This window comes from Plectropomus leopardus, chromosome 13 (assembly GCF_008729295.1).
Source record: "Plectropomus leopardus isolate mb chromosome 13, YSFRI_Pleo_2.0, whole genome shotgun sequence".
NCBI lineage: Eukaryota > Metazoa > Chordata > Actinopteri > Perciformes > Serranidae > Plectropomus > Plectropomus leopardus.
Genome location: NC_056475.1, coordinates 588,886 through 597,641, shown reverse-complemented (window position 1 = coordinate 597,641; position 8,756 = coordinate 588,886). Strand labels below are relative to the sequence as shown.

Here is an 8,756-nt window from a genome sequence, read left to right as displayed (position 1 = left end):
TGTGTGTTTCCTCTGATTCGGGAGTTTCTTTCAGGTTTAATTCTCTGTGAAAATCCTGCAGCAGCTGAATATATTTCCATCTGATTACCACAGAGTGGATAATAGAGAACAGAGTTTACAGATAATAAAGAGATGGATTTACACACACACACACACACACACACACACACACACACACACACACACACACACACAGCCGCCTTCCTTCAATTAACAAACACAAACTGAGTGTAAACGGCTGCCGGCGCCCCCTGCAGGCCGCATCGCTCATTAGATGATATCTAACTAATAAACTCCTGACAGTTCAAGTTTAGGAAAAGAAACACGTTTAGGAACTGTCACAAAACATACTTTCATCAAGTTACAAACGTAAAGTTTCGTAGGTTAATTACAGGAAAAGAAACACGGTTGGCGATCGACACTTCACATAATTAACGTACGGTAATGTAGGCCAGCTTCAGGAAACTAACGGTACTGAGGTTAGGTTTAGGAACAGAAACACAGTTCACCATCGTCACATTACGTACTTAATGTAAAGTTACAAAACTAACAAAAAATTACGTAGGTTAGCTTTAGAAAAAAACATTTACATGAGTTTGATTAAGAAAAGGATAAAACATAAACATAAAGTTCCGAACTCAAAGTTATGAATTTAAAATAAAGTTCCGAACTAACAAAGTTACAAACTTAACAAAATGTTATGAACTTAACAAGGTTACATAGGTTAGGTTTATAAAGTTAAATCGTTTAGTATGGGAGGAGAAACGTGGCTGGGCGTCACCAGGTAATGTTCTTAACGTAAAGTTATAAACTTAACGTAAAGTCATAAACTTGATGTGAAGTTACGTAAATTAAGTTTAGTAAAGTAAAGATATGTAGGTTAGCTTTAGGAAAATAAAGTTACGTAGGGTAAATTTAGGTAACTCTAGCTGCGTAGTTTAAGTTTAGGAAAGGAAACGTTAAGAATTGTCATGTTACGAAGTTGACAAAAAAATGACAACCTTAATGTTAAGTGACATATCTAAGACTCGGGAAAACAATGTAACATGGGTTAGCTTTAGAACAGAAAAGTTACGTAGGTTAGGTGTTGTCACGTTAAGTAGTAACGACGCCTGATTGTTACGTATAAAGATTGCGATATTATTGTTAAAATTGAAGTACTATTTTACATGACCTAATTATTGCGATGACATCATACCCTGAGTCTCTGGTGATTCCCGCCTCGAAACACAACACAATCCCATGACTTTTCCAAAACTTTCAATGATTTGTATTATTTCAATGACTTTTCCAGGCCTGGAAAATAAGTTTGGGAAATTCCATGACTTTTCCAGGTTTTCCAAGACAGTGGGAACCCTGTTCACACTCTTAGAGACGCTGGTTTCACTTCATTCAGTCCTCATGTTTGTTATGAAAATCAGCAGACAGCAAAGCAGCACGAAGTGCCGACGGCTCACCGAACAACGCGCAGCACGGACCACCAAACAACGCGCAGCACGGACCATATGTGACAAGCCGCATGACACCTCAACCCTGCCAGGAGACAGACGGACAGAAAGACAGACACAGAGAGACGTCATGTTGCTGAAGAACAGGGACATTTTGTTCTGATGTTAGAGGGCAGACAGAGCAGGTGGCCATAACACACACACACACACACACACACACACACACACGCGCGCACAAACACGCACAAACACACACACACACACACACGCACATACACACGCGCACGCACGCACGCACGCACACACACACACACACACACACACACACAGTAAACCCGCCATGACTCTGCTGACTTCAGCGTGCTCACAGAGGTAACGCTCACACTTTCTAGTCTTTCGACCACTCGGAGCACTTTCACACTATGAGTCACATTCACACACGGGTGGCCGAGGCTGCTGTGTCAGCCGCCACGCAGGTAAACTTTCACACACTTCAACACGCTGAATCGAACCGCCGACCTTCTGATTAGAAGACGACGTGCTTCGCGTTTACCTTCGTAAATTGGACGTGCTAGCTCACTATTATTCACTGACGAGTCGTACACACAAACGACAGCCGGGGCTGATGGGAATGTGACGAGTTTTGTGTGGTGTATGTTGGTGAGCAGCAGAGTGGCGCAGCGGAAGCGTGCTGGGCCCATAACCCAGAGGTCGATGGATCGAAACCATCCTCTGCTAAATCAATGTTTTCAAGCACAACGTTCTCTGTGTGTGAAGGATGAAAACTTCTGTGCATATATAAAAGTCAGTTAAATCGTACATAAATAAATAATGCATAATATATTCTAAAACATAAAAAGATGAATAAATATATTACAGTTGACAGTTATATAACACATAAATAAATAAATGCAAAGATAAATAAAAAAAAGAAATCTGATGGTTCAATAAAAAATACACAGATAATTGCATGGTGAAAAAAATAGAAGTACGGAGATATATAAATATATAAAAGTTGGAAGTTAAATATGACATAGATAAATAAATACATAATAATTAAAAATAAATAAATGCAAAGATTAATAAATATATCAGATCTGGTGGTTAGATAAAAGATAACTAAATGTGTGGTGAATACGGAGATAAATAAATATCTAAAAGTTGTAAGTTAAATATGACATACATACATAAATAAATATATAATAGATTTAAAAAATAATTTGGTTGTAAATTATGACATAAATACATTATAGATTAAATAAAAAATGTGGCGATAAATAAAAGTTGGCAGATAAATAGGACATAAATAAATAAATATCTACATAGTAAATAAAAATCACTAAGTGCAGAGATCACTGAATGGGACATAAATTAATGAATAATGAATACAAAAAAATAAATGCAGAGATAAATAATATACATAATAATTGGGAAATGGAAAATAAATAAATGCATAAATCCATAATAAATATTAAAAAATATAAAGATAATGTTAATGTTAGAATATATAAAGATAACTTTTTTGTTCAACTTCATTTATTTATTTATGTATTTCTGAATTTGTTTTATTTTTACTTTCACTTTTTTCTTATTTTATTATTAGTTTTACTGTATGATATTTGCCTTAATAATAATAATATAATAATAATTTCAAATATTTTTGTCCTAATACTCTGATGTAAATCACAGAAGCACAGATGAGAAGAATAGTCAAGGTTAAGAAAGCATTTTTTTAGTGTGACTTTCAAAACATAAATGGTTATTTGTGGTGAAAGCTCAATATTTGTACTTCAGGGTCAAGATTTTTTATTATTACATCCCTTCCTCTAATAAATAAAGTACGGTCCCTTAGAAATAGCAAGAAATATTCTGCTGCAAACAGGTTTCGAACCTGCACTGGGATAATACTTCTAGTTCAGGGTTAAAAATACATAAATAAATGGATAAAATATAAAATTAAATAAAAAATACACCCCCTCCTCTAATGTATACAGAACAGTCCCTTAGAAATAGCATGAAATATTTTGCTGCAAGCAGGGGGTTCGAACATGTACGGGGAGAATACTTGTAATTCAGGGTAAAGATCTTTAAAATATTAAATTATAATTATTAATTAATAATTAAAATAAACATAAACATAAACAACACCCCCTCCTCTAATAAATACAGAACAGTCCCTAACAAAAAGCATAGATCTATTCACTGCAAGCGGGGTTCGAAAGGTACACACTCTACTCTAATAAATACAGAACAGTCCCTTAGAAAAAGTATAAAGTAATCCGCTGCGAGCAGGGTTCGAACCTGCGCGGGGAGACCCCATTGGATTTCAAGTCCAACGCCTTAACCACTCGGCCATCGCAGCCTACGTCACTGAAGCGGAAGCATGTTCGATTTCTTCCAAGCTTTGTATGATCGATCAAAGTGATTGATTTCAGGTGTACAGCATTTACCGATGACAGCGCACTGATCTATAACGACCGCTCGCTTACCGCCGCCCCGGTTCAGCTAATGTAACGTGACAGAAGGTACAAACTTACCCGGTGGTGCTCGCGCTGCGGCTCAGTCCCGGACCGGTCTGCACATAAAGCGGACACAAGAGACCCTCGACGTCGATTAAAAGTTAAATCCTTCAAACGTCGACATTATGAGCCGGTAACACGGCGGCGGAGCGTCTTCTCAACCGTTCAGGAGTTTTTCCGTCGATGTCAGGGGGTTGAAAAACATCTCAAACACGGTTTAGTGCGACACAAACACGGTTAGTGCCGTTAAACTCGCTGCCGCTCGGTGAAATCCAAGATGGCGCATTGTTTTGATGATTTTTTTTTTCCCGCCGAGCTGCGCGCGTGCCGCCCTGCTGTTGTCTCAGCTCGGTGCTGCCACCGCGCGGCCGGAAGCTGTATTACAACAACACCGCGCTAATATTAACCCTTTAAAAACCGAGCACATCGGTTTAATTTCTTACAAAAACACGAAAAAAAGTTGCGAATCACAAAAAAATTACCTAAAATTAGCAACATAAAAGAAGAAAATATATGTTCTTTAAAAACGAAAATAAAAAGGAGAGAAAAGTGACAAAACAAAAACAAACACACAAATAAATAAATACATATATAGATTAAATGTTTACTAATTATTATGATCATTTTTATAAAGTCCTCTAGACATTTTCCCTATTTTTTATTATTAACTTCTAATAATTACTCCTTTTATATCCCTCTTTAAAAAAAACCAATAAACCCTAATTTTCAGGTCACTTTGTTTTGCTCTTTAACGATAGTGTCTTCGTCTTTCCGTGTTTTTGTTTTCTTTATTTGTTTCGTGGCGTATGTCTGTGACATGTTGATGGTTTGTGGGGCGTTTGTAATATGATGAATCTTTTGTGTGGTTTTAATGATATAAATATAATTAAAAAACAGCAAAAATAATTTTAAAAAATACATATAGACTATAGATAAAATAATTAATAATAATTATGATAATATGATATAAATATACTCTTCAAGACATTTTCCTTATTTTTTTGAGATTATGAACTTCTCGTAATTTCTTCTTCGTAACTAAGTTTCAGGTCATTTTCCCATCTTTTTTTCCTTTTTTAGGAAAAGAAATTTAAAATCCTGAATTGACGGAGAAATCAAGTTATTGTGCCAATTTCATCACCTTACTACAAGTCTAATTTAGTTTTAAACCAATTTACACATAAATTTGGTTTAAAATATCACACAATATTAATTTAATTTAATGACTGACCATCAGCGTGATGTTTGCAACTTAAAGATGTGTTTGAACTGCTGAAAAAAACATATTTTTTTTTTCAGCACCTTTTCATTGATCCACGTGAAGATAAACCTGCACAGACTGTGTTTCTGCTGCTGGACTGGTTGGACTGGGAGGGTGTGACGATGAGGTGAAGGAGAAAAGCCGCAGAGACACAGAGAGAGGAGCCGTGAGGGTCGTATTTCACGTCTGAGTTTTCACTTTCACTTATAAACATCGTCAAATTGGTTTGATTTCTTTCAAAAGCTTCTTTCAAAAGGTAATCAGCAACTTAAAATGCCCGGCTCTACAACTTTTAATGTCACGTGGAGGTCGGGTACAGTGCCAGTGAAGTGGAAGTGGAAGACCAAGGTGGTGGTTCCCAATTTTTAAAAAAGGGCACTTGAGGGGTGTGCTCCACTTATCAGGGTATCACACTGCAACAGTTTGCCAGAACTTCCTTGAGGCCATCTGAAAGTCCTCCTAGGTTTTTGGTGGCCTCTACAACTCTTTGACGGTCTGGATGAGTGTCGACTTCCTCTGGACTTCCACAACAAGAAGATCCTGACCGACGTCTCAGAGTCCACCTCAGTGGATGTGCTGCTGACAAACCTCATCAGGGGGAAACTGCTTCCCTCCGCTCGCCTCTGGATAACCACACGACCTGCAGCAGCCAATCAGATCCCTCCTGAGTGCGTTGACATGGTGACAGAGGTCAGAGGGTTCACCGACCCACAGAAGGAGGAGTACTTCAGGAGGAGGGTCAGAGACGAGGAGCAGGCCGGCAGGATCATCTCCCACATCAAGACTTCCCGAAGCCTCCACATCATGTGCCACATCCCAGTCTTCTGCTGGATCACTGCTACAGTCCTGGAGGACGTGTTGGAGACCAGAGAGGGAGGACAGCTGCCCAAGACCCTGACTGAGATGTACATCTACTTCCTGTTGGTTCAGACCAAACTGAAGAACGTCAAGTATGACGGAGGAGCTGAGACAGATCCACACTGGAGTCCAGAGAGCAGGAAGATGATGGAGTCTCTGGGAAAACTGGCTCTTGAGCAGCTGCAGAAAGAAAACCTGATTTTCTACGAGTCCGACCTGACAGAGTGTGGCATCGATATCAGAGCAGCCTCAGTGTACTCAGGAGTGTTCACACAGGTCTTTAAAGAGGAGAGAGGACTGTACCAGGACAAGGTCTTCTGCTTCGTCCATCTGAGTGTTCAAGAGTTTCTGGCTGCTCTTCATGTCCATCTGACCTTCATCAACTCTGGTGTTGATCTCCTGACAGAGGAGCAGTCAGCCTTTCAGAGTGTTACACCAACAGCAGACAAATCTGCAGTGAAACACCTCTACCAGAGTGCTGTGGACAAGGCTTTAGAGAGTCCAAACGGACATCTTGACTTGTTCCTCTTTCCCTGCAGACCAATCAGGATCTCCTACGTGGCCTGCTCACTGGGACAGCAAATAGCTCACGTACCAATCAGGACACAGCTCTGTACATCAAGAGGAATATCAGGGAGAATCCCTGTCCAGCAAGAAGCATCAGTCTGTTCCACTGTCTGAACGAGCTGAGGGACCATTCTCTGGAAGACGAGATCCAACTGTACTTGATTTCAGGACGTCTCTCCACAGACAAACTGTCTCCTGCTCAGTGGTCAGCTCTGGTCTTCATCATACTGTCATCAGAAAAAGATCTGGACTTGTTTGACCTGAAGAAATATTCGGTTTCAGAGGAGGCTTTTCTGAGGCTGCTGCCTGTGGTCAAAGCCTCCAGCAAAGCTCTGTACGTGCACAGATAGTTAAATTGATTATATGGGTTTTTTAAATACAGAAGTGAGTTACTGTTTCATTGTTGTTTTTCCAGGTTGAGTGTTCGTAGGCTTTCAGAGAGAAGCTGTAAAGCTCTGTCTTCAGTTCTCAGCTGCCAGTCCTCTCATCTGAGGGAGCTGGACCTGGGTAGCAATAACCTGCAGGATTCAGGAGTGAAGACATTGTCTGCTGGACTGAAAAGTCCACAGTGTAAGCTGGAAACTCTGAGGTGAGATTAAGTTACACGTATTATTTTTGGTCTACCAGAGAAGAAGCCAAAAAGCCCAACAGTAGCATGTAAGACAGGATCATTGTGGGTCAGTTTGACAGTCTGCTGTAAGTCCTTGGGTCTATATCCAGTTAGTAAAACATTAGAAAGTAAATGAGGCAACAATCTGTACCATTAGGTCTTGCAGCTTGCCTGAGGCGATGTTGAAAGTGAGCTGACATTAATTTAACCCAAACCACGGATGCTGCACTTGTTTTCGCCACCACAGCAAGTCGCCTTTCAAGTAATCTCAAAGGCCTATTGAAAAAACAGCAATGACATTGGGCGCTTTTCCTATCTGAGTTGAAGTTTATCCAACAACTCAATGTAAAAACAACTGTAAGATATTAGAAAAAGCTGCCCCAGTCCACAATCACACACTTTGTATGATCGGGGCCTTTTAGTTCAAGGCTTGGTCTCCTAAAATAGAAAATATTTCTATCTTTTTAACAGGTTATATCAAACCAGCCGCACAGAGGACTGCTGTCAGGAGCTCACTGCTGTTCTCAGCTCAGAGTCCTCCACTCTGAGAGAGTTGGACCTGAGTAACAACAACTTGCAGGATTCTGGATTGATGCAGCTCTGTGCTGGACTGGAAAGTCTGCACTGCAAACTGGAAACTATGAGGTCAGATCTTCAAGTTTGTCTCAATGGATTTGCAGCGTTTAGTTTTTTAAAAGTCCATGCTGGTTTCAGTGTTATATCCAATTTTAGTATCTGGTGTTTTTGATTCCTTCTAGGACCTGAGTTACATTTGGACCCCCTAAGGTCAAATCTTTGGGCCCTCGGTCTGTCCTTCATTCTCATTTTTTTCTTTACCTTTATTGATCCAGACTCAGCATCTGCAGTCTGTCAGCGAGAAGCTGTGAAGCTCTGGCCTCAGTTCTCAGTGCCCAGTCCTCCAGTCTCAGAGAGCTGGACCTGAATGGAAATGACCTGCAGGATTCAGGACTGAAGCTGCTCCTTGCCGGACTGGAGAGTCCACACTGTCAACTGGAGACTCTCAGGTTGGATTAATTTATTCATATGGGTTGTCACACTTTTTGAAAGGGTTGAGTGCCATTGTTGTTTAAGCATATTCTTTGTTATGGGCAACTTATTTTGAACACAGACATCTAATTAGAATTACTGCCTTGCAGTTGTATGCCTTTGCGAACCAGTCAAATTGCAGTTAGTTTCCATTCATGCATAACTGTAATAAATACATATCCCATACTGTCAGCTGCTACACTCACACACTGAGCATGTATATAGCAGGTTGGAAAGCAGGTTTCATGTACAGAGCTGTATTCATGTGAATATTGGACAGTGCACAAAAAAATAACAATGTTTAAAAATCAATGTTGCTGCAAATCATTGCCATGTCCCAGGCTGTAATAAGCAAAAAAATAAAATCAAATCTATTCAGCCTGTAGTTTCTTGAAAATAATCCCCTTTTTTTATCTACAAACAAAGTGGCATAACGACAAAACCCT

The 8,756-nt window shown here is 39.7% G+C and overlaps 2 non-coding genes and 1 pseudogene across 2 annotated transcripts; 2 read left to right on the top strand and 1 right to left on the bottom strand.

Annotated features, from left to right (window-relative positions):
* The first annotated feature begins 2,114 nt into the window (after positions 1 to 2,114).
* On the top strand, positions 2,115 to 2,186 carry trnam-cau. The gene has a single exon. It is a non-coding gene; the product is annotated as a tRNA-Met (tRNA).
* A 1,542-nt stretch (positions 2,187 to 3,728) lies between these two features.
* Positions 3,729 to 3,810, bottom strand: trnas-uga. The gene has a single exon. It is a non-coding gene; the product is annotated as a tRNA-Ser (tRNA).
* Positions 3,811 to 5,744: 1,934 nt separating this feature from the next.
* LOC121952984 lies at positions 5,745 to 8,298 on the top strand (annotated as a pseudogene).
* The last annotated feature ends 458 nt before the right edge of the window (positions 8,299 to 8,756 follow it).